The sequence below is a fragment of the Rhinolophus sinicus genome, chromosome 12 (assembly GCF_057876585.1).
Source record: "Rhinolophus sinicus isolate RSI-liver-muscle chromosome 12, RSI-T2T, whole genome shotgun sequence".
Lineage (NCBI taxonomy): Eukaryota > Metazoa > Chordata > Mammalia > Chiroptera > Rhinolophidae > Rhinolophus > Rhinolophus sinicus.
The window spans coordinates 33001916-33027562 of NC_142512.1; the positions used below are offsets into that span (position 1 = coordinate 33001916).

General features: G+C 36.3%; 1 pseudogene; it reads left to right on the plus strand.

The window, feature by feature from the left end:
* The first annotated feature begins 13057 nt into the window (after window positions 1–13057).
* LOC148756532 (elongation factor 1-alpha 1 pseudogene) lies at window positions 13058–25358 on the plus strand (annotated as a pseudogene).
* The last annotated feature ends 289 nt before the right edge of the window (window positions 25359–25647 follow it).

Sequence of the window (25647 nt, forward strand, 5' to 3'; positions counted from 1 at the left end):
AAACAACAGTGCTATAGTAGAAACTTTATTTTAGATGATAGATAGCCATTAATCAATACTTAAGTAATCCTCTTAACAGTACTATTACTCAGTTAATATTTATGACTTTATTTCCAAGAGTATCATATGATACTTTGTTGAAATTAATGTATCATGTTGGCAGTATTTTGCTGATCAGTAACATAAAAAACTTATCAGGGAAAGGTCATTATATTACTTTGGATTTATTTTCTCCCTGGGAACTCATGTTGATTTTCAGTAAAATCCTCACTTTTTATCCTGCATGGTCATTGCCCATTACATTAATAACCGGTTCTCAAATATATTAAAGATGTGGTGTAAGTTTCCAGAACCCGCCAATTTGGAAATGGAAATATGCATCTGTCTTTGGTCATAAAATGACTCACATTTCTATCATTTCTCCAAGAATAATGACAGTGGCCATGAAATTATACCTTTAAATTTATTCATCATTCTAAAAAGCAATTTGTCAAGGCTGGAATGCATGGACTCATTTAAAGCTGACAGGTGATTTCTTACGAATTCTCAACTTACTTTGAGCTAGAATCCCCTTTCTGATGTTTACTCTTTTCATTCCTGTTAAAATGGTAGGCTGTCATATGCCATAAATCTTCAAAGTAAAAATACTGGCATGGATGCTATGCAGATGTTATTTTGAACTTTGTTTTAAATTAGATTTTAGGTTTCATTTGAGGCAGAGGATTTGAGGAAATGGGACACATTAAAAACAGGCATATTTCACATGTGAATTATCTGCAACGTTAAACATCACAAGACAATTATGAAAGGTGTTGAGTGCAGTGAAATAGGATAAGCTGTTTGTTTTAAGTTGTTTGTTTTAATAAGTTGTTGTGAAATCAGGGAAAAAGCACTAAGAACATAGAAATACAGAGTAATGTTAAGGGATTAACATTGATTCATATTTCAGGGACTATATTGACTACATTGGCAAGAATAATCAAAAATAAATTATCTAAATAAAATTTTTCCAAATTAAAAATTTTATTTGAACTTTGGAAAATGTTCTCATAAACAAGAGTTTTAAACCATGGGTAACTCATGTTAACAAAAAAATAAAATACATATGAGCAAATTGGTTAACAGTGAGTGTATCCCTCACCTCCAAACAAACAAATAAACAAACAAAAACCAAGTGACTGTAGATAACACCAGATTATGATTGACTAATACACAATGAATGATTACAAATATATGGTGATGGAAGGAGAACTGACTCTGGGTGGTGAGCACACAACATGATATATGGATGATGTATTACAGAATTGTACACTTGAAACCTATGTAACTTTACTCACAATTGTTACCCCAATAAACTTTAATTAAAAATATTTTCTTTTAAAGAAATAGTTTTATGCTTTTTATTCTTTTGAGTATTCCTTTTGCTAGAAATATACAATGTGCTGAAGCATCTTTTTTGGTTATTTACACACTGATCATTACGATAATTCCTTCTTTCTTTGTGGTTGTGAACAGATGTATGAAGAACAGAGTATACGCTAAAATTAACCTGTGTATTAAAATTAAACCTGAAAGGGTAGAATGAAATAGGGTAAAGGTATCGAGGATTTTCTAATAAAAAGTTCCTTAAGAATCACTTTAATGAGTTATTATGAATTATATTTTAAGAAGTATTTCCCTTATGCCCGCTTTTCAGTTCATGCACAAGAAATGTATGCAGAGTCTATTGTTTATAAAACTTTTCATGCTTATCTTTAAGTGAATTTGGTGAAGCTGAAGATATACATAGAATAAAACTGCCAAATAAATCATAGATTATGAAACATGTGGAGAGAGAGGGTAAATATGCTGAAACCTCTAGTTTAAAATTCAAATAAGTTGTTGATCTTCTGGAAGTCTTATAGAACAGCTGTCCAACCAGAGTTAGTGCTCACACAATGTTAAAATATCAAGATTGTAAAACATTTGGATGTCTAGTGTTAAGACTAGGCTTATGTTGACCCAATAAAATAAACTGCTCCATCACTGTTGTAAAGATGGAGAGGATATTTTGTTGAGAAGAATTTGTATCAAGTATGTATACTGATTAAGTTCATGAGATAATTACTCTTTTACTTTTACCAAGGTTGAAAGAGTCTTACTTTGCTTACACTTATTATTAAGCCTTTTTACTGAGAAGGCTCATTCTCCAGCTTCTGACCCTTGAGTTGCCACTTAATGAAAAGGTTGACAAGGCTAAATTCTTTAAGCAGATAGAGGAAAAGGAAATGTTAACTCTGTGAATTTAATACTGAGAATTACACCTGGAACTTGAGAGAATAATTTGACAAGGTCCTTGGAAAGAATACCCTGTTAATATTTGAAAAAAACAAAAAAAACCAAGTGACTCTGAATTTTCCAATTCTATTATTTGTAACAGAGATCCAGAGAATGACATACAAGCTGGAATGTAAGCATCACTATGACCATCAGCATTCTAGTGGTTCCTAAGCTGCTCTCTAGAGCTTGCTGTACTGTGACAGGTTTTCATTATAGAGTGAACAATAAATACTCTCAATAGGAAAAGATAAGAAAAGTCAAAAGACACAAGAAAGTTGGCTGGTTCTGCATGTTAATATCTTCCACTTGATTGCATTTTATTTACAAATGCTGGTACATAAAAATTTCCAGAGTTGCTCAGCTTGCAAGAGGCCTTTATGCAGCAACTTCTGTGCTTAAACCACAACTTTGAGCAGCCTCTGAAGAGCCACTGCTCTTAGCAAGCGCTAAAAAAGAAAGTTTCTTTCTTTAGGTAAGGAATTTTTTCAGGTTCCACTTTCCATCATTTATTTTGATGATTTTGCTGTACACTAGACCATTTGTCCATGGAAAGAAATTTTGAGATTTTAGATAAGGGAGCACGGAATCTAGGTCCGAGTGCCTACGAAGTGCCAGCTATTATCCAAGGTGCTGAGGTGTGGTAGGCAGAATTCTAAAAATGATCTATTAGATTCCTTGAATAGTGTCTGCCATATGGTAAGTGGGATGAATGGATGGGAGGATGAATGAATTAATAATCTCGCTTTAATCTAGTGTTCTGATTTCTATCTCATGGCTTTTTTCTAGATTATCTCTATTCCTAGGCCATTGGGATGATCTTTTGAATCAAGATATTACCTTAACTTCTGTCCAAATTCTTTGTTGCCTTCCCAAGCAACAATCGAGGAATGAGAGTCTGCAACCAAGTGCCTGCTTAGATAAAGAACACTATTTGGACCAATGTGCACTTGATACACCTTAACTTGCTTATATTCCTACATTCAGTACATTCTTGCATTCTGGCAATATCCTCTACTCCCAAGTCCAGCTCAGCGTTTTCTATATCACCCAATAGAGACACAGACCCTTGCTTCTACTTTTCTGGGTGGAGTATCTGGTTATCTCTCAATACGATTGGTTCAGTAAAGACAAGAAAATATAAAGAACCAAGCTGGAGGAATGGCAAGAATGGAAATCTAATGTCTCTGGGGAAGTTGTATAGAAAATTTCAGCTCAGGATGGGAAAACTGGAGGGGTAAACTGAGACATTGGCAATTTGAGTAGACCTGTGGAGATTCAAGGCCATAGACAGGAAAACTGAGTTGTTAGCAAGACATGGATCGTAAGTGGGAGAAAGTGTGGTTGATATTGAAGTTAGCCAGAATGCAAGAATGTACAGAATGTAGGGATATAAGCAAGTTAAGGTGTATCAAGTGCACATTGGTCCAAATAGTGTTCTTTATCTAAGCATGCACTTGCTTGCAGACTCTCGTTCCTCGATTCCTAATTGAAACATCATCTATGTAGGAAGCACATTATACAACTTAACATGTGTATTTCCAGGTGAAATTTGAAGTCTAGCTTAGAGTAGATTCACTTTGTACAGACCTTATTTTTCTTAAAGGCAGTAAGAGCATGACAACAGTCTTAGAAGAGAACATTGCATACATGTCTTAGATGACCCTGAAACTTTTTCATCTTAAAGAATTTTCCTGTCACTTAGGAAAGTTTTAAGTTAAATAAGGGAAAGCTACATATGGAGGATTTATCAATTCCAATAAAAGAAGAACTTCTCTAAGATGATTTTCTGTTTCTTCAAGATCCAGTGAATAGTTTATGCGGAAACATTACCCTAGCACCATACCGGAAATAGCTCCCCACCTCTCCATTTTAGGATCACTGCCTAAGGCTCTCAAATGCCACTTGAAAAAAGTTACCTAGCATGCCCTCTCATCATTTTCACTTCCTTCTTCCTTGTGGGTCAAAATTCCCTTTCTGCTGAATTCGTCAAATGTGGATCTTTAATTATTTTGCTTTTCTTTAGGTTTTATCGCCTTGCTTGGTGCTGTATTAATATGTTACAGAGTGTGCTGTAAATGTAAAATATGTAATTGGTACTGTACATGAAGGTATTTCATAAGTTTATTCTGTGCTATCTATGGAATTGTGTGTTATGGTGAAAAGAGAGCTAGTTTTGTGTTCAAAATGATCTAGGATTGAATTATTCTCTCTGAGTCTTTGTATTCTCTTCTGCTTAATGGACAAGGAGTATGTGATGGCTTATTCAATTCCCAGCTCCAATCCTTACTAGTTGTGTCATTTTGACTAAATAATTTAATCTTTCTGAACCTCAATTTTTCATCTCTAAATTAGGGATTATAATAACGCCATCCTCATAGGAAGTGTTGTGAGGCTTAAATGAGATATTGCATGTTAAAAATCCATAGCACGTTTCTAGCATTTATTGAGATTGCTATTATTATCTATAAAGTGGGGACTTCTAATAACTGTCTTAATAGATTCTTATAAGGAGTAAGTATGGTAGGATATTTAAACAGCAAAGTTTGGACAATATTAGTATTTGAATGCTCCTTTTTAAACTGATCCTTCCTTCCTCATCCTCAATACATACAAACACATATTTTGTGCCTTGAAATCACAACATAACAAAATGGAGCCAGCAGTGTATTTTACCTCCTTAGTGGAATTCTGCTATGGCACAACATATAGACATAGTAGTGGCCTTCTTTGCTTTGTCCTCATAATAAAAGCATAAATCTATTATCATCAGTGCACACTTGCTGAAATCTATGGCAGGACGTTTTATTTCTGTATTCATTGCCCATCATTATTTTTTTCTTTCAACTCACATAAAAAGGCATTACTCATGGCACAGAAATGAATCCAATAGTGGCGCTCGCACCAAATTTATGATTGCCACCCTACATCTCCCAAACTGCTACAAGTGATTTGTTCAGAAGGAATGCTGGAGGCAGGTGCTATAAGCAGTCCGGCACTGGGAACTAGTTCCCTGGTGACAGGGGTCTCACCTTTAAGAGGCTGTAGAAGGATGCAAAGCCAGACCTCTCATTGCCTTAGGAGACGAGAATGTCACTTTTGGAGATGACCATAACTAGCCCTTTCTGATCAGTTTGAGGAGATTGTACTGTTTTCCCCGAAGTTAATGAAAGGGGAAGAGCCAGAACCTCTGTTTTGGTATCCACTTTTGTATTGCATAGCAGAAACAATGAATACATTTACCTAATTTAAATACTCACTGTTATAATTCAAGTACAGTTATCTAAACAGTTATCATTTCTGCTGACACACATTTCAAAATCAAATTGATGAATATGAGCACATTGCCCCCCCCAAAAAAAACCCTAAAAAAATAAAAAATCTTTAAAGCTAATTAAAACTGCTGCACTCCAATATTTGAGCAAATGCAAAATTCATTTATACTTTTAGCAAAAGATAAAAGCAGAGTTTATAAACTGGCTAGTTCCCTTTAAAACCACAGCCTGGGAGGACATTACAAAATTTTCTCTCAGGAGCATATTAGATCACCATGGGGGTTTCTTGGTGTTGCCCCAAGAGGCTACAGTCAAACAACTCATGTGATCCCACAAGCTAAATGTTATTGACTTTCTCTAGGTATGTGAGGCCTCTTACACAGACATGCATATAGAATTAAATAGCATGTGTGGAATAATAGGCCATAAAGCCTTAATTATTTATGTGCCACTTACTTTCTCTAACTGCCACCAGGGTTCTGGCTAATAGGCTTGGCTCAGTTGAAAATTATAATGGAAGAAGAATGTTATTAATTAAATAGGCACCATAGCATAATCATTAGTAATTGGTTAACTCTGTGGATTTTAGTGTCAGACAAATCACTGATTGGGATCTCCATTAATAACTGTGTCACCGTCTGTAAACTACTCAAAATTCTGAGCTTTACATTTTTTTCAGCTATGAACTCAGAATAATAATACCTTTGTATGGGTTTGTTGTACAGTTTGAATAATATTGCATAAGAAATGCTCAGTAAATGTTCGTTGTTATTTGTATTAATTATAGTAGAATTCGGAGCCAGGACAATTCCGTTCAGCTAAAAAAAGACTAATGAAGAAACAAAAGCATTGTAAAGGGGTGTTTACAAAGGTAAAGTAGATCTGGGGCCCCTGATTCCCAAAATTGAAAATTTGAATTTCTCAGTAGAAAAGGGAAATGTGTATTGGATAAAAGAGGTTAAGTTCTGAATCTGATTTAGAAGTATAAGTATGGATCTGTATTCATGATATATTTTATGCTTATGGGGGAAAACAGATTTCTTAACTCTGTACACTGAAAAGGTTTAGAAGCAATTACCACAGTCTCTACTGTTTCCCAAAAAAGGAACCATAGTTCCTTGGGGGTTTGGCACACGTAATGTACAAGATGAGCCTAGATTATTTTGAATGAAAAGAAACTATCACACACCACTCTGATTATATTAAAAGGGTTTGAGAGAGCTAGGGACACCTTCATTGGTCAACAATGGTACAAAATGAGCACCAATAAGTACAGTAAACCTAAAGGGAAAAACACATCAAATGTATTAAAACCCCTGAGATCACAATGATTTTATAAGACAAGTGAAATTGGTTAATACTTATTTCACTTATTTTAAAATTGCCAAGTAAAGAGAAAGTATCAAGCACTTTTCATGATCCTTTATATGTGCTATTCCACTGTGAAATCGAATAGTAGATGAGAAGATTTTCTCTTTATAGACATATTCTGGCTAATAAAGGAAGGAGGAATTAGAGTATTGCCATATAACAGCCCTAAGGAATAAATAGATCTAGGCATCTATTAGCACTGGCTGCTGATATCACAAAAAGAGAAACAACCAGACATGTAAACCTTCTTATGAAGGGACATAGCACTATCTATGAAATAGCCTTGCCCCACCTCTCAAAAAACAAATCAATGAATAAATGAAACTCGAATCTGATCAAGCTCTAGATCCAATTTACAGGAAATGGAGAAAGAAATTGCCAGAACCCCTCACACCTTAAGTAAGTTACTATTTCAATAAAAGTGTTAAATACTGGCTTAAAAAATAATTATGTTTTGAAATATATGTTGAACTATTTATAGATGAAGTGATAAAAATATATAGTCTTCCTGTAGAAATATATTTGGTACTTGAGTTTTTTGGTTGCCTTTTTCACTTAAATTTATTTTTAAAATAATAAAATATATATATATTTTTAGATGTGGAACTAGCCTTTAGATTATCTGACTATAATTAAAACAACAATCTGACATTTCTGCCCTAAGCCTTTCTTTAACTTGACTGAGCTCCCCAAAGTTAAGGACTGTAGCACGTTAGCTTTAGATCCTAACAGCCTAGAATAATATTGGCTCATAGTAGGTGTTGAAGAAATACTTATTTGAACTGGTATTGAACTTAACTATACATTAATCATGTTATCACAGGCAATAAAGATTCTACCATATGAGTGAAGCACACACTCATCTTTCTCATTCATTTGGTCACAGGACAGGATGATTCATCCATTTCACTCTAACTACTCCTTCTATAAATAAGATTTCTGTGGAACACTCTCCTTTTGCAACAGTCACAACATAGCAAGTTTGGACCCACTATTCGCTTATCCACAGAGACCAATTGCTTTATTTAGGCTTGATCAGTTATGTGCTTAAGATAATAAACAAACAATGATTTCATTTTCTTCTAAATGTTTTCTCTATGACTTTGGCCAATGTTGAGGAAATAAGTTATCTTAAACTATCATTCTCACTAAGATTCCCTCAATTGCTAGGGAGATGAAGCCCTGTACCAAATTTAAGAACACATTCCTACATTTCTTGACTTGGCTACAAAGTTTGAACCATAGAAGTAAGAAAACCTTCATTTGTTAGAGGCTTAGGAAATTGTGACTTTTTTTCATTCTAGATGGCACAAATAAAGACAATTGGTTGGTTTCTTTGTCAAAAGTCAATCACTCATTTGGTTTTTAATTTGGGGGGGTTCCTCAGGTAGACAATAAAACCAAACATATAAAGTGTACTACAAGAAAATTTATTCTGTGTGGCTGGATTATATTATACTTCATTTTCTTTTTTTTCAGGACAAGACAGGAAAGTGAAAGAATATTCACTGAATGTTTTCTATATGCCAGGCCCTTTGTGTGTTAGCTATTACTTAATCCTCAAAACACCAGGAGTGGTGGATGGTTTTATCCATTTTACAGTGGAGGAGATGGTGGGGTCGGAAGGTGGGTATCAGTGAGATTAATAGACGTTAAACTTAGCGTATAAGTGGTAAAGAAACGTACTAATTTGTCTGATTACAGTGCCAACCTGCATATCCTCCTTCCAGTTATAGTAAATGACATCTCTTGGACAGGGAGGTGGATGACTACTGTTGCAGCAAACCACAAGGAGCTGTTGACAGTCTTTCATGCCATATTAGATATCTGTGCAAGACCTGGAACCCAGGAAGACTTGGGTTGTGCTCCAAAGAAAAGCTCTCCAAAGAGAAGTTGAAGGTGATTCTATATTCAGGTAACTTATAGCCAGGGTAGACTATGATATCATCTTTCTGAAGTATTGTTTAAAATAATAAATGCAAACAAGATTACAAAAATGTATATAAGGCCATTTATGAATATAAGCAAGTGGGCATACTGATCTTTTAAGGTTCATTGAATGAGTTGAGAATATGACCCTACAGAGAGACCTATATTTACAAGCTGTGTTTCTAACAAATATCTGACCTATTCAACATAGCCAACCTTATCATTTGAACACAGTTCTCCAGCTAATCATCTCATTGTTTATTAACTTAACAAACTTTTATGTTGTCTTGCTTGCAAAGAATTTTAGAATGCATTTATTAAATTCTGCAGTTCTCTCTCTATGGCAGATAAAAGAGTTTGTGGTGTTATCTTCCTGAAGAAATGCTGATTGTTATGAAGAAGTCTCTATATTAAATTCCCTTTATATGAGATAGATTTATGGTATATCTAAAGGTTTTAGCCACACTTTTATTTGTTCTTTGTCCATTTCTCTTTGGTACCATTAAGAAATGCAATACGATTACAGTATGTTCCTGATTTTGGTGCTTCTACACAAAGAAATACCCTAGCTTCCTTTCAATGTATGCTTAATAGTAACATTGTTAGTTTTTGAATGTCTCAGCTTGAGCAAGAAAATGTAGTTCAGAGTGCAATAAAAGCAATATTCTTAATTTAAATCTGAGGTCCCTGTGGTTATGTGTTATTGTTGTCATTTCTGGATGTAACTTTAAAGGCTATTTTATTTCTTAAACATTATTCTTTTGACATACGTCCAAAGATTTGACCTTACTGAACAGAACAATCCCACATCATGGTTCAAATAAAATAATGCATGCTGTGAAAAGTTTCGTAATGAACGATTTGTAGTCTCAAGTGTCTGTTACATCTTTAGAAAAGCTTCTATACCTCAATCTGTGGATTGAGCTGTGGCTCAGGTAGAATCATAATAAATGTCACACCAAGTTGTCAAAGGAGACAATGCATACAAACTGGAGAAACGTAAGACAGCCCTAAAGTTTACTTACTTAATTTCAATTATTTAATTTAATTCTAAGGGTTAATTAGAAAGGATTAATTGGTTAACAGTATGGGCTTGTTTGACTTCAATTTAAAGAGATGATTATGTATATAAATTGATGTTTTCTTTTGAAAGCAAGTACTTTCTTCACAAAGCTGATATATCCTGGTATCACACCATAATCAGTTCTCAAGGTCAGTGCCAAAATGGCTGCCTTTAAAGGACACCACCTTCTGTAGAGATTTTTCTGCAGTAATTCTGACAATTTGACTCACTGGGAAGATGAAGCTGTTTCCCCACACCTACACTTTGGTACTCCATAGAAATGTGTTATCAAAAGCACCCCCGAAATTCCTTGTACTATGAGTCTTAACTTGTATAGCAAAGCAGGTCTTTTATTTTAAACAGCTTGTACCAGAATTCCTCTTCAAGAGAGAACTGTCTTTGATTTTGAACATACCTTGGCCGGCCATTGTATTGTGGACACAATAATTCTAAAAGTATAATCGATAGAAAGACAACACTAAAAGAGAGAGTTAAACACGATCCACAAAAAGTTGACAGAAATATTGGGATTGAGAGAGCAGCAAGAGATAGAGAAGATAGAAAGTAAGGTGGTGAGAATGGGAGGAAACCAAGTACATGGCCAGTGGCTGGAGCTTGTGGGGAAATATAGCCAAAAATACTTGTGCAGGTGGGTGCAGGTATTTTCAAAGCAGGTATGTCTGTCCTGGGTGGCAATGCAATCCTTTTCAACTGCACAAAACTGTTAGTTAAACTTGCAACACGTGCCCATTTTTGAATCAGAGGTGCATTAAGAGGACACCATCAGGGCAATTGCCAGGAGGCTGATCAGAGATGGAAAGGGTGATTCACATACAAAACAAAACAAAATTTACATTTATTCCTGCAGCAAGTATTTACTGAGTTATTTGTCAAGCATTTTTCCAAGTGCTGGAGACACAGTAGTGAATAAAACAGATGAAAGTCTCTGCCCTTAAGAGGAGCTTATATTCTAATGTAAATGGCAAGACCAAAATAAATAAACAAATAAATAAACATGTCGATTAATTAGTCAGGTATCTGATAATGTTCTGGATAAAAATAAAACAATATGGATAATTGGAGATAGGAAAGGGGGAGGGATGCACTTTAAAATAGTGTAGTCAGATTTGGCATCTCAGAGAAGGTGACGTTTGAACAAATATTTAGAAAGGAGTATGGGAGTAAGCCACACTAATTGTTTTGGGTAGAGCATTTCAGGCAAAGGGAACAGGAAGTAGAGTCTCTCAGAATGTGCTCCGGGAATAGCAAGAAATCAGTGTGGCTGGAGTGAAGGGCGTGAGCAGTAATGGGGCGAGAGGTCATAGGGTTTCTTAGGCCATTGTAAGTATTTGGGGTTTTACTCTGAATGAAGTGGGGTGCTGTCAGAAGATTTTGAGTAGAAAACTGCCTTTTGTAGTTGTCCCACAGTCTTGGATATTCTATTCTGTTCTTTTTTCCCCCAGTCTTTGTTCTCTTTGCTTTTTGAGGATTCTATTGCTACATCCTCTAGCTCAGAGAGTCTTTCCTCAGCCATGCCCAGTTTACTAATGAGCCCATCAAAGGCAATCTTCATTTCTGTTACAGTGTTTTGGTTTTTGTATATATTTTTTTTATCTCTAGCATTTCTTTTTGGTTCTTTCTTAAGATTTCCATCTCTCTGCTTACGTTTCCCATCTATTCTTGCATGCTATCTACTTTATCCATTAGAGTATAGTTGTGTTAAATTTTCCATTCTGATAATTCCAACATCCTGCCATGTCTGGTTCTGATGCTTGTTCAGTCTTTTCAAAGATTTTCTTTCTGTTGGTATGCCTTGTAAATTTTTGTTGATAGTCAAACACAAAGTACTGGATAAAAAGCAACTGCTGTAATGGGCCTTTAATAATGTTGACTATGGTGAGAGGAAGCATTCTATAGTCCTATGATTAGGTCTCAGTTCTTTCACTGAGCCTGTGTCTCTTGATTTGATTTTACAATGTTTCTCAGTTTTTCCTCCCCTCTTAGGTAGGACAGGATGGCTAGAATGGGCTGGAGTTGGTTATTTTCCTTCTCCCATGTGAAAAATTAAAATCAGCTGGAGTTAAGTATTTTCCTTCCCCCATTTCCAGTTAGGCTCTGATAATACTCCAACAGGTTAATATAGTTACAATCACAGTGTGGTTGACCAGCTTCCCCTGAGGTCAGACTTTGTGAAGAACAGAGCGTCTTGGCATACTTTTCACGTCTGACTGCTGGAAGCATATCCTTGTGTGCTTTTCTCCGATATGTACTGTGCCACCTGGTCAAGCTCCTGGAGGTAAATCTCACAACACTGTGAGGTTCCCTTTATGACTGGGTCCTTCTGGAATTGTTAATTCCCAGACTTGTCCACTCTGAGCTTCCAGCAAATCATCCATTACAATTCAGGTTTTTCTACCCAGGCCTTGGTTCCCGTGGTGGTTTCTGCTGGTGAGTCTGTATTCCTGGAAGGTAAGACTCCTTGTATTGGCTTCCATATACGTTTTAGAAGTTTTTTTGTTCTGTTTGTGAACAATTTCATTGGGATTTTGAAAAGAATTGTGTTGAATCTGCAGATCACTTTGGGTAGAATGGATATTTTAACAGTATAGATTCTTCCAATCCACGAATGTGAGATAGCTTTCCATTTGTGTCTTCTTCAATTTCTTTCATCAGTGTTTTATTGTTTTCAGTGTACAGATCTTTCACCTTCTTGGTTAAATGTATTCCTAAGTATTTTATTCTTCTTGCTGCTTTCATAAATGAGTTGTCCACAACAATTATGATAGCGGTGTTTGTCTTGGATATATTTTGAAATGAGATCATGTGTGTGTTCCTGATACTGGATAAAGGACGTGAGAAAGAGAGGACTCAAGATCACCCTAAGATTTGTATTCTGAAAAAGTAGATGGTTTATATTATCATTAAGTGAGATAAGGAAGAATGAGATTAGAGCAGGTTTGAGGGTGCAGTTTCTGAACAGAATCTTGGCTATGTTAAATCTGAGAAAATTATTAGATATTCAAATGGAGATGTCAAGTAGGTGTTGAATAAATGAGTCTGGAGTTCAGGGAGAGGAATTAGCGAGAGATATGAATTCGGGAGCATGGGCATGCAGGTGACATTTAAAGGTATGAGACTAAGTAAGATTCTAAGAGAGTGTAAATAGAGAAAGGGGAAATCCAATGACTGCACCTCGAGGAAACCCAAGGTTAAGAGATCAACAATTTTGCAAAGTCAGAAATTCACAATTAGAAATGGTCATAATAAGTTAAGACCCTGGGAAAATAAAGCTTGACAAGAACATCAGAACTCAAGAAAAAGAAGATGGGAGGCTTGAGCCAAATCTCATACATATGGCTACCTTTTTTGATCTCTTGGGCCAAGGAGAATGATGTGAATGTGTTGCTAATGTTTCTTTCTATACTAACCACTTAAATGCAACATGACTGGGATGAATACAGGTTGTTTGCATTAGTAATTCTGCCTACAAAGCAGGGTTATATGAGTGTCATAGGCAGCAGTGGTAAACAGCCAAATGCCAGAAAAATGCCAATTTCCTAGAATTTAGGCCATCTTTCTGTTTTCATCAGAATAGCCAATGATGTAATTTACTCAAGAATCCAGGCAACATAACTTGCTGTCGATCCAGGTTAGGGATAGAGTGTTCTCAGTGATTTGTTGTTATGTCAATGTCACAGAGTCAAACAGCAGGGAAAGTGGGGGTCTAGACATGTTGTTTTGTATACTATCTGAACCCTGCTAGGTCTCACAATGCTACAGGATGATGAGCTGCTGATGATATTAAAGTTTGTTGTTGTTATATTAGCGTTAACTCAAAAGTTTTAAATTTATGATTCTTAGTGGGGAAAGGAATGACTGCTTTATATGATTTGGGGGAATTAACCGATAATCCAACTATTCAACTCTGGCAATTACATCATTTTGAGACTCAGTTTTGTTTTATGTGTTTTAATTCATTTACAGGACCTTGTGAGAAAGAGGATAGAATAATATATTTTGGAATATGGAAAGTTTCTGAACTAAAAATACAATATCAAAAAAAAATCTTTAGTGTTTGGGGATCAATATTCTTCTGTTACGTAGAGGGATAAGTTAAAACTGTTCTGGGGACATCATAACTGAATTGAATAAAATCATTGCTTTTCATTCACCATATAATCTCAACCTTTAATCACTTAAATTTTCCCCTAGTTGCCCAAAGGAAACCTAAGGACACGACCAATATTTCTTCCAATATTTTGAAGCTGAAAATAAACATTTTTTTACTGTTTTATATTTCCTAAGTATGTTACATCTATTGGGTTCTATATTTTAAAATATACTACCTTGTGTAGATTTTAATATAAAATTGTTCTCTGCTAACATGGTTTGACATACATGTATACATATATATATATTTTCCCTGATTACTTAAGTTTGTTACAGCCCCATATCATGCAGATTGGTGGAGAGACGAAAATCTCATCTTGAAATATTCACCGATCCTTATTTTATCAAATTTTCCCCTTTGCAAATTTTGGACTAATTCTACCAGATACAGATCAGTGGGGATGGAATTGGGCTCTGAAGCTCTAATTAGGGCACAGTATGCTCTGAAATATACTCAAATTAGAACAAATCAAGTGAGAGAATTATAAGCCAGTGCTTTTAGAGAGAAATTAAGGTCACAGACAGGGCATCTTGAGGACTGCAAAAGACTATGTCCATCTTTCAAAACTACTTCCAGGTTTTTACCAGCTACTGTGTGGTCCAGAAGTATTTGCTGATGAATGAATGAATGATTGAATGAATGAATGAACGAATGAATGAATACAATGACACTAAATCCAAGGAATAGTAAATGAAGCTCTATGGAATTTGGAGACAAGAGTCAGAAGCTAAACATAGAATCAAGAAAGAAAAGGTGTTAGAGACTACTATGAAAACCATAGCAATATCCATGGCTTGTTTCATTGGTCTAAGTATACTGTCAGACATACTTAAAGGATGAGGGCCAATACAATTAAATTATACTATTTGTTTTGTATATGTTTTTCCTCCTTAGACTATTAAATCATTCAATACAGAGAGAACTAGAAAGAAGTTTCTGGTATAATTATGATATTATCAGATACATTAGCTGTCTAAGTAGTCCAGCACTGAAAACAAAACACTTGTTGAAATATAAATGCTGCTGTGAATTTAAAAATATACTCCTTTAAAGCATTACAACTCCTGTAGGTATTTCGTAACTTTTTATTACGGAGTAATTTCAGACTTACAGAAAAGTTGCAAACTTAGTACAAAGAATTCCCTTACACGCCTCACCCAGATTGCCCAAATAATTTTGTCATAATTTCTATTTCAGATATAACACCCCTTTACCTCTAAATAATCCAGTGTGTTTATTTTCACCACAGTGCAGTGATTAAAATCAGGAAATGAACATTGGCAAAATTCTGTTATTACAGGCCTCACGTAAATTTCACCGATTGCCTCAGTTGTGTCCTTAACTACAAAAGATTTTTTTTTTCTGGTCCAGAATCTATTCCAGATCACGCTTGGCATTTAGTTGCCAAGTGTCTGTAGTCTTCTTTCTCTGAATTGCTCAATACTCTTTCTTTGTCTTTCTTGACCTTGGTCTTTTTAAAGCTATGAACCAGGTTTCTGGTAGAATGTCCCTTAATTTGGTTTATCTACATGTGTTCTTGTGACTAAATTCAAGGTATACATCTTTGGCAGGAACATGAAGAAGAGATGCTGTATCTTTTTGGCTGCATCATATCAGGAGACGCAGGATGTCATCCTGTCTGTTACTATATGCTAACATGACTTGGCCCTGCCTCCCTCGGTGTGGTCATGTTAATCATTTGAAATACGGTTAGGTTCATTTGTTTCTGTTATGTTCCATTGTACATCCTCCTCTCTATTCTTCTTCTGATTACTTTTAGTATATAATACATAAGAAAAATATACAAGAGTCAGAACCACACAAGAAACGACAGGCCAAAGAACCAGTGTGAAGATTCTCTCAATGAGTCGTGGGTCAGGGTCGCAGTAATCAGCTGACCTGATGCCCACACATCCCTATTCTAACTACAGCAGCATCAGCTCGAACCCTGTATCCAACACCTTTCAAAATATCTGGTATTCCCCTTTCTCCAGTGCATGGCTGCCTGAGCAAAAAGTCATAGGTTCTTTGGGATAAATCAGTGCTGCGTACTTTTGCCACAGTTTTGTAGTCTTTCCTCACTGGGATGCAGCACATTTTCAGCTGATAGGCTCTGGGTCTGAGGACTGCTGAGGGCTGGAAATTGGACAGGGGATTGTGGCTTTCTGTGGAGCAACTGACTTCAGTTTTCTGCCCAACTATTCTTGATTGCTTTTTTTGTTTTTTTTTGGATTCTATGTCTTAAACAATGCCCTTGTTGGCTGTTCATCTATCGCGCTCGTAAGAACACCATTTTCTCTTAACCATTTCCATACATCTCTGTAGGTCAGGCCTTCCAGCTGCCATTCTGATCTTGCCCATTGCAATGATGCCCACCTTGCTTCTGATGGTTAAGTGCTGCCACCAGGACTCTGTTTTCCCAGCATCTTGTCAGACCCACTGCTACTAGAGAGCCCACTTTGTAACAGAGTCTCCTGCTGTCAGTACTGCTTACCCCACCCAGACGTCCTGGGCTCCTACGTGATGCTGTCTGCCTTCTCCTCCGTACATTCCTTATCACTCTGGACCCTCCTGAGAAACGTAGTTAGCGGATGCTTTTTTTTTTTTTTTTTTTGTCTTATATAGTGGATTTATTTCAACAGGCCCACTTTTTGAGCCTTTTCATCTTTTTCTTCATGGTATATTAGCCTGGTCCTGAAGCTCATGTGGTTCTATTCACTCTTATCCCTGAGCAGATGCAGATAATGTTGACATTTGACCCTAGTTAGAATCTAGTAGCCAGAAGGGGAGGTGGGGGCATCCTGTCTATCCCACGTAAGGGGAGGAACATGGCAAGTATTATGCTATAAGGTACCTGTCTCATTTGAGGCTTCTGTAAATCTTTAAGGAAGGGGTGAGGGCTTTATCTACCAACAAAAGGGAGTGTGTCATTTCTGCAAATACAGAAGTTTCTGAGTAATTAGGGGATTCAAGTTTAAGTGCATCTACTCATGTATTCTCACCCCAATCTCAGTACCCTAACCCTTCCCTATCAGGACCCTGATTTGGCATAAGAGAATTACCACACATGAGAATTCAGCCTTCTCTGAGGTTCTACCACTCTTATAATGACATCCTATGCCCAATCTTCAGTTCTGTTACCCCAACTGTAGGAGATGGGGGATTTCTATAGGGAAATCAAAGAGACCCTCTGACTCACAATGTGCTTTACATTGTTGGTTACTAGATCTAAGCTTGTCATTTGCACTATAAATGAATCAATACTACTTCGTAACACAAACCCAGTACCACGGTCCTTACATTCTTTCCACTGTACTTCTCAAATACAAGAGATATTCCCCAGGTAGTATATTCCCTTCCACTTTTTCCAGTCTCTTTTCACCTCTGGTGAAAATTGCACTGTTACCATAACCCCTCAGTACTTCACCTATCACCCGTGATAAGGTTTTTATTACAAGAGGTCCAACCCATCTTTAGAGTCTACTCTTTAAGATTGTCGTGGTACCAATGATATTAGGTCTAGTTCCTTAGAAGCAGAGTCTGAGACAGGGATTCTGGTGCATTTGATTTATTGAGAGAGTTTTCCTAGGAGATAGATGAGTGAGAGGAGCTGAAGAGAATAAGGAAGGAAAAGTCTAAGCAACAGTGTGGTGTTAGCTGGAGAGAATCTTCAATCTGATCCCATGGGGATCTCTGGTTACCTCACAGAGTTGATTCCTCCCAGGGAAGGAGGGGGCAGCCTGTGTATCCCACGTAAATCAGCAATTGCCTTTTGCTCCAAGTGCATAGGCGTAATTTCTTTGACAAGATGACTCCCATTTTGCAAGGCCAATTCTGCAGACATGGGGCAATTGAGAGCAGCCAATAAAGCAACTGGGGGATCAGCAGACTATTTCAGGAAAAGGGATCCAGGAGGCATACTCACACTCTCCACTACTAAGAGTTACATCCAATAATTAGAAGTGGAAGGAAGGCAACTGGGGGATAAATGGTTTATTGTGACTCCCACCATCCCACCATCTGTCAGTACCTCCCATTAGCTAAATGCAGCTGGATGCAGAGGAAGAGGGTACTTGTTGATGCATTTCATAAAGGGTAGCATCCCAGGCCACAGAGCAGAGAGGTGAAATAGAGAAAAATAATTCTAGAGAGACAAATGAAAACTGTCCATACTACTCAAAATTATAATCAATAATCACTTGAATATATGTTTTATCCTAGTAATCAAATATATGAAAATTAGAAACAAAAACATCTTTTCAGCCTTCAAATTGCCAACAAGATTGCTAAGTGTGTGGGAATTAAGCCTTCTTATACCTTGTTGTTGGGAGGGTAAATTTAAAACTTTTCTTTTTTGGATGAAAATTTGGCAATTGATTTCAAAGGTTTTTAAAATTACATAAATCATTTAACTTAGAAATCACATAAACAGCAATTGGCCCTACAAAAATTTTATGAAATTAAAAAAAATATTTATAGAAATTCAATCTAAGGAAAATACCATAGAAGCTAAAGATTTAACTCTAAGAGGAGTCACACTATTGTTTATACTGGGAAAGTACTTCACATAGATGCTTAAGAGAACAAGGCATGTTTGAAACAGTCTGCATAGAATTATCCTATTTTATTAATTAAACATTTTTGTAAATGACACAAATTTTAAAAAGCTCATGTTTGTATTACCTTTACAAATGGGGAAGATAAATTAAGTTTCAGGGTACAAATTTCAAACTTCAAATATTCAAAGGAATAAAAGCTAGATGGTCCTTACAGAGAAGAAATCAAAACAATTTTTGAGGCAACTGTGCTCAAATTTGAACTTTTGATCAATTTTCTCTCTCAACATATAACTTAAAAAGAAGCCCCAATCTGTAGGAGGCTACATATACATAGGAGTATCCTCATCAGGATAAGTGCAAACAGTACTTTCTAATCTCAGAAGCCTATAAAATGCTTTCAGCTCTTTTCATGTTTTCAAGGCATCACAAGAGCAATGATATTTACATTGCCCAGGACCATTTTCCCAGCTTTGCTCAGAAAGCAGTTCCACCTTCGTTCTGCACCCCGGACCCCCCTGATCTTGCTATTTGTCTAGTGGGTCCTGCTTAACAACAATCATAAGGCTTTTTCATCAGAACTGTGTTTTTTTTTTTTTAATTTTTATTAAATTTATTGGGGTGACATTGGTTGATAAAATGATACAGGTTTCAAGTGTAATTCTGTAATACATCATCCATACATCACATTGTGTGTTCACAACCCAGAGTCAGTTCTCCTTCCATCACCATATATTTGACCCTCTTTACCCTCTTCTGCCACCTCCCGCCCCCCTTACCCTCTGGTAATCACTAAACTATTGTCTGTGTCTGTGAGTTTTTGTTTCTTTGCTTGTTTGTCTTATTTGTTTGTTGCTTTCAGTTTTATATCCCACATGAGTAAAGTCATATGGTTCTTGACTTTTTCTGTCTGACTTATTTCACTTAGCATGATAAGGGAAGTAAAGGCAAAAATTAATGAATGGGCTTATGTCAAAGTAAACAAAAACGATCAAAACTGTTTTTATCCAATGATATCCCAACAATATAGCGTGAAAAACTTAAGACCCAGCTAGTCTTTATTCATCCAGTTCCACATATATTTAATAAATATCAGCTATGTTCCAGTCACTGTCAAAATATTATGAAAACTTGGCAATGACAAGAGGGATTATTGGGTGTCCTTTCAATACAGTGCTGAGTTTGTCCTTTTGATTAACTCTCTATTGACTAGGCTATTTTACAACTCTGAAGGCGCAGAGATAAACATGTAGGTCAGTGTTGGGTAGAGATGCAAATAGTTTCTTTCTAGTAGAATAGATATCCACAGAGGTTACGGTTTATTAACCTGTTGTACATTAACCAGTTTTGTAGCTCATGTAGCAATCTTACCCTCACATTCCTTTATTAAATGTTCTATAAATAACTCCTTAAATTTTCAGTTGAACTGGCTTTAACATTGCTTTGTTAACTAATGAGTTAAGTGATATCTTTGACATTTTTATATCATTGTACATTTTTATGAGCGATATACTTTTAGAAGGGTGTATGTTAGCAGCACTGTCTAGGAGCTATGTCTCTGATCCCTCATTAAAATTGAGAACAAGTCAGAAACTATGAATGATAATGGAGAACAACCTATCATTATGCTGAAGATGATGATGGTAGGTGGTGGTGTTGGCTTGTAAGTGCAAGCACGTGAGAAACTAAAATGATCACTGATGCAGGTTTAAAGAAAATATTCCACATTGGAAAAAGTAGTGCAGGTCTCTTATTAAAAATTTTTAATGGGTGTTATTTTTATAATATTTGTATGAAGAGTTTTTCGTAGTTATAAATGAACTTTTCAAATTTCATCTTCTGTTCATTCTTACAAATTTTCCTGTTGCTAGTTTCCTCAAAAACTCTTCAGAGATGAAGGAAGAGTAATTATATCTGCATGTGGATGAGCAAACTGATGCAATGATATAAGGTGTTTCTCCCACCCACACAAAGGAACATACTGTAAAAGGATAATTAATACTCTCTTTAAGTCAAAACAATTCATGGTGACAACAAAAATCTTCACGATTAAATTTCTCGATGGGAAGTTATTAAATTACTAGATAATTTTAAAGCAACAACCAAAGTTAAAACTGTAACCATTGAAATCAATTCTGTGAAATCATAGCCCTTTACTGAATGCAAGATAACAGAAATATGAACCAAAATCTAATGATGCCTGAATTCCCATCAGGGGTAACAGACTGAATTTAATGCAAAAGATTTTACTGTATCGTCAGGCTGTCCATTTTGCCAAGTGTTTAAAACTGGAGATTTTTCCACAGAGTGATTACAGCTCTGTTTCCAGTTTAGATTTCTGTTTCTGGATAGTTAAGTGTCAAAATTGCTTTTAATTTAATGACCTGTCAATGCCTGAATATTACATTTGTTTTCTTCTGGAGGAGGAGGGTACATCTATATAGATTCTTTTTTTTTTTTCATTTTAATAATTCTTTCAATATAAGAAGATTTCTGCAAATATTTGCCTGAAGATGCTTGACTATTTTAAAATTCTTATTCTGCAATTTTTGTTGTTGTTGTTGCAATTTTGCTGCCTCTTCCTGTTGGACAACTCTTTAACGGCTTTTGCATTTAAAAAGTCCCAAATATCGTATGATCAACCAAGATATTTTGATACAATTGCTTAATAATTTTCTTCTGTGTATCTAATTTAGGCTTCAGAGTCTAAAGATTTAGTTTTATGACTATTCTCACAGATCATAATATTATTCTCTGTGCCGTATTTTATGAGACCTTTTCCCCTTATCTACTATTTCAGACATTTGGTGAAGGTAGATGTTGACTGACTAACAATTAGAATTGTAGAAAGAAAAATGTCATTGGTGAAAGCATCATGCCTTCTAGAGAACAGAGGGTGAATAAGAGCCATCTAGGTGACAACAGTTTTCAGATGCATTTCTGTAAGTTTTTCTGGTCACAAGAAAAACTGTCAGGGTAAAAAGATGAAAGGATCATTTAGTTCTTCACATTTAAATTTCAGAACAATCCTGAGACAATTTTGGCTATTTGAAAAACTTCTGGAATTGATTCATCCTGTCCTTTGGTCACACTGAATAACTAACCTTGAATAATTAACCTTGATAAAGTGGAAATGAATGATAAGTAACTGGAATCTCCTGTCTCTCTCTCTCTCTCTCTCTCTCTCTCTCTCTCTCTCTCTCTCTCTCTCTCTCTCTCTCTCTCTCTCTCTCCAAATTGTAGTCCTTGAAGAAATGCCAGCATTTAAGTTTCTTCTATGGAAGTTGAATAATATACCAATGATTTGGAATGATTCTAACAGACTCTGAAATACTTAAAAATCAAAATGTCAAAGTTAAACCTAAATATTCCACCCTTTGCCATACTTGGATCTTTAGTAAATCATCCCAAATAGTACTTTTTTACAGATAGTCATTCCTGTGAACCAAAATCTATCTCTAGTAAATTCTATCCATTGTTTCCGATTGTGCTCTCTAATTGCTTTTCCCTATCTGTTTCAGATTTATGAATCACAGTGCTTGCTAGATTCATAGCACCTTTTAAGGAAAGTTACATCACCTATATATTTAGTAAGGAGGTTATCTAGATGACCATATCTTGAAGCTTTAAATGTTTGCATACTTTTATCACTGGGCAACCACGTCATAGGTTACACTGTCAACTTTGGTGTGGCCAAACATGAGTTAGGTCAATGGAACTCTCACTCTTCGATTCTTCAATTGTGAATTACAAAATAGCTGAAGCAGTTGGTAGTAGGAATAAAAACGACAGTATCTACAGAGCAAGGGTGAAACTTAGAGTGGATGTCATAAGAAGTCTAAATAACAGAAAGGAAGATACTCTGAGTAAGTAGGAACATGAGTACAGAAAACCACATGTACAGACTAGAGGACAACAAAGCTGGCTGATGGCAAAGTAAGGTAAAAGATAGTTCAATGGAACAACAACAACAACAAAGGTAAAGGGGATAGTGATAGTGATAGTAGGAAAGTGTAAATTGAATGGCCAGGAAGCCATGTTCCAGTTTCTGGATTTAGTTTGAGATTCACTAAAACCCAGTGGTACACTACTGTCTCTTAGATGATTTCCATGTGATTCCTGTCGACCATATTGATTGTTATAATGACCACATCCCTATTTTACTGTAGTTCATTTAAAAAAAGGCTGTGTTCTTTTGAAACACAAAGACCTAACTAGGACAACCCGAGAGCTACTATAACACTGGATGCCAGCTTTTGTGTCCTCATAGATAGTCTCTGTCCCGTACTGAATATTTACTGTTATCCTGACCATTAAAGATAGATTGGTATTCGTTGAAATGGCCCCTCATGGGGACTCTTTGAGAATACCAGTTAGAACATTGTAACAAATTCAATAAGATATGGCATTTCATGTAACATATCACAGACATTTATGCTTCTTGAAGACTGAATTCTTGCTTGCAATTGTGATACAAAAATAAGACATCTGAAAAGCAAAATAAAAATAAAACTGTATCAAAGGCATGGAATATGGAATGATGAGATGAATTACAAACTAACCCAAGAAAATTCAATTATAATACAAATCAGTGATTAAACATCATCATTCATTTCTGGCTAAGATGGTGTAAAGGAAACCCATTTTATCATCCCACCTGAAGCAATAGAAAAAAATGGACAAAATATGAAAAACAATGGTTTTCTGACATGGGACATAAGGCAAAAAAGGGTAATGATAACTGACAGAGGGAAAATGAATAAGGTGAATGTTATGATTGCCCCAGGTTACTTCCTGGAAATAATTTCTAAGTAGGTGTACAGGGAAGGGAAATGTGGGCAGAATATGGGATCTCCATGAGTTGAAGAGAGAGAGCTTGGAATTCAGAGAGCCCCAGGCAGGTCAAGGCCACAAGAAAGTGGGATGAAGAGAAGAGAGCTGCACAAAGAGCTTCAGAGAGCTACATAAGGTCCCAGTAGAGTCCTCAGTTGAATATTGCTCACTGCCTTTGTGTGATGGAACTGTCCAAGGTTGGGGAAAGAACCATCATGAGGGAGGAAAGGGAACAAAGCTGAGTTCACACAGTACCAGTATTCCCATCAACTAGAGTAAAAATCTCATGAGTTCAGTGGTGTTGGGTAAAGTACTTCGAAGGGATATTGCATCAATTGTGAAGCAAAAGTAGCTCTACACTATAAGATTCTCTGATGCCATCTTAAAAAGGTTAAAAGCAAGCTTTGGGACAATAAAATTGATTCCATGTAACTTCACCATGTCTCAGACCAAAGCTAAATATATTTATAAGAATACAAAATATCCAGCACACAAAGTGGAAATCATAATGTTTGACATCCATTCATAAATATTCAGGTATGCAAAGAGGGAAAACATGACACTTGGTGGGAAAATTAAATCAGTACAAACATATACAGAAATGATACATGATAGAATTAGTAGACAGACATTTACATAGTTATTATAATTTTATTCTGTATGTTCAAAAGTTTAAAGAATGATCAAAATAGCCTTTTTTTGCAATGAGTTTGCCACCATAACACAAGTATAGTGAAAACCATCACTAAATCTCATCCAAAATGGGAAAGGAAGAGACTGTCATGAACATTGTTGTCATTGAACATGTAGATCCTGGCCAGTTTACCATGTCATCTGATTTACAAATGTGGTGGGATCGACAAAACGATCATCAAAAAAATTGAGAAGGTGGGAAAGGGCTCCTTCAAATACGCCTGGGTCGTGGATAAACTGAAAGCTGAATGTGAGCGTGGTATCACAGTTGATAACTCCCTGTGGAAATTCAAGACCAGCAAGTATACGTGACTTTCCTTGATTACCCAGGACACAGAGACTTTATAAAAAACGTGATTCCAGACACATTTCAGTCTGACTGTCCTGTCTTGATTGATGCTGCTGGGGTTGGTATATTTGAAGCAGGTGTCTCCAAGAATGGGCAGACCTGTGAAGCATGCCTTTCTGGCTTACACACTGGGTGTGAAGGAACTAATTGCTGGTGTTCACAAAATGGATTCCACTGAGCCACCCTACAGCCAGAAGAAATTGAGTGGAGACTGAGTGGAGACTGGTGTCCTCAGACCTGGCATGGTTGTCACCTTTGTTCCAGTCAATGTTACAACTGAAGCAAAGTCTGTTGAAATACACCATGAAGCTTTGAGTGAAACTCTCCCTGGGGATATTGTGGGCTTCAATGTCAAGAATTTGTCGGTCAAAGATGTTCGCATGGCTGTGTGGTTGGTGACAGCAAAAATGACCCACCAGTGGAGGCAGCTGGCTTCCTTCATGGCTCAAGTGATGATCCTGAACCATCCAGACCAAATCAGTGCTGGATATGCACCTGTGCTGGATTGTCACATAGCTTACATTGCTTGCAAATTTGCTAAGTGGAAGATTGATCATCATTCTGGGATAAAGTTGGAAGATGGCCCTAAAGTTTTGAAATCTGGTGATGCTGCCATCATTGACATGGTTCCTGGCAAGCTCATGGGTGTTGAGAGCTTCTCTGACTACCCTCCTCTTGGCCGTTTTGCTGTTCGTGACATGAGACAGACAGTTTTTGTGGGTGTTATCAAAACAGTGGACAAGAAGGCAGCTGGAGCTGGCAAGGTACCAAGTCTGCCCAGAAAGCTCAGAAGGCTAAATGAATATTCTCCCCAATACCTGCCTCTCCAGTCTTAATCAGTGGTGGGAGAACAGTCTCAGAAATGCTTGTCTCACTTGGCTATTGAAGTTTAATAGTTAAAAGACTGGTGAATGATTACCATGCGCTATAAAACCTTCAGAAGGATAGGAGAATGTTTTGTGGACCACTTGGATTTTTTTGTGTGGCAGTTTTTAAGTTATTTGTTTTGAAAATCAATACTTTTAATGGAAACAACTTGACCAAAAATCTGTCACAAAATTCTGAGACCCATTAAAATAAAATTTATTGAG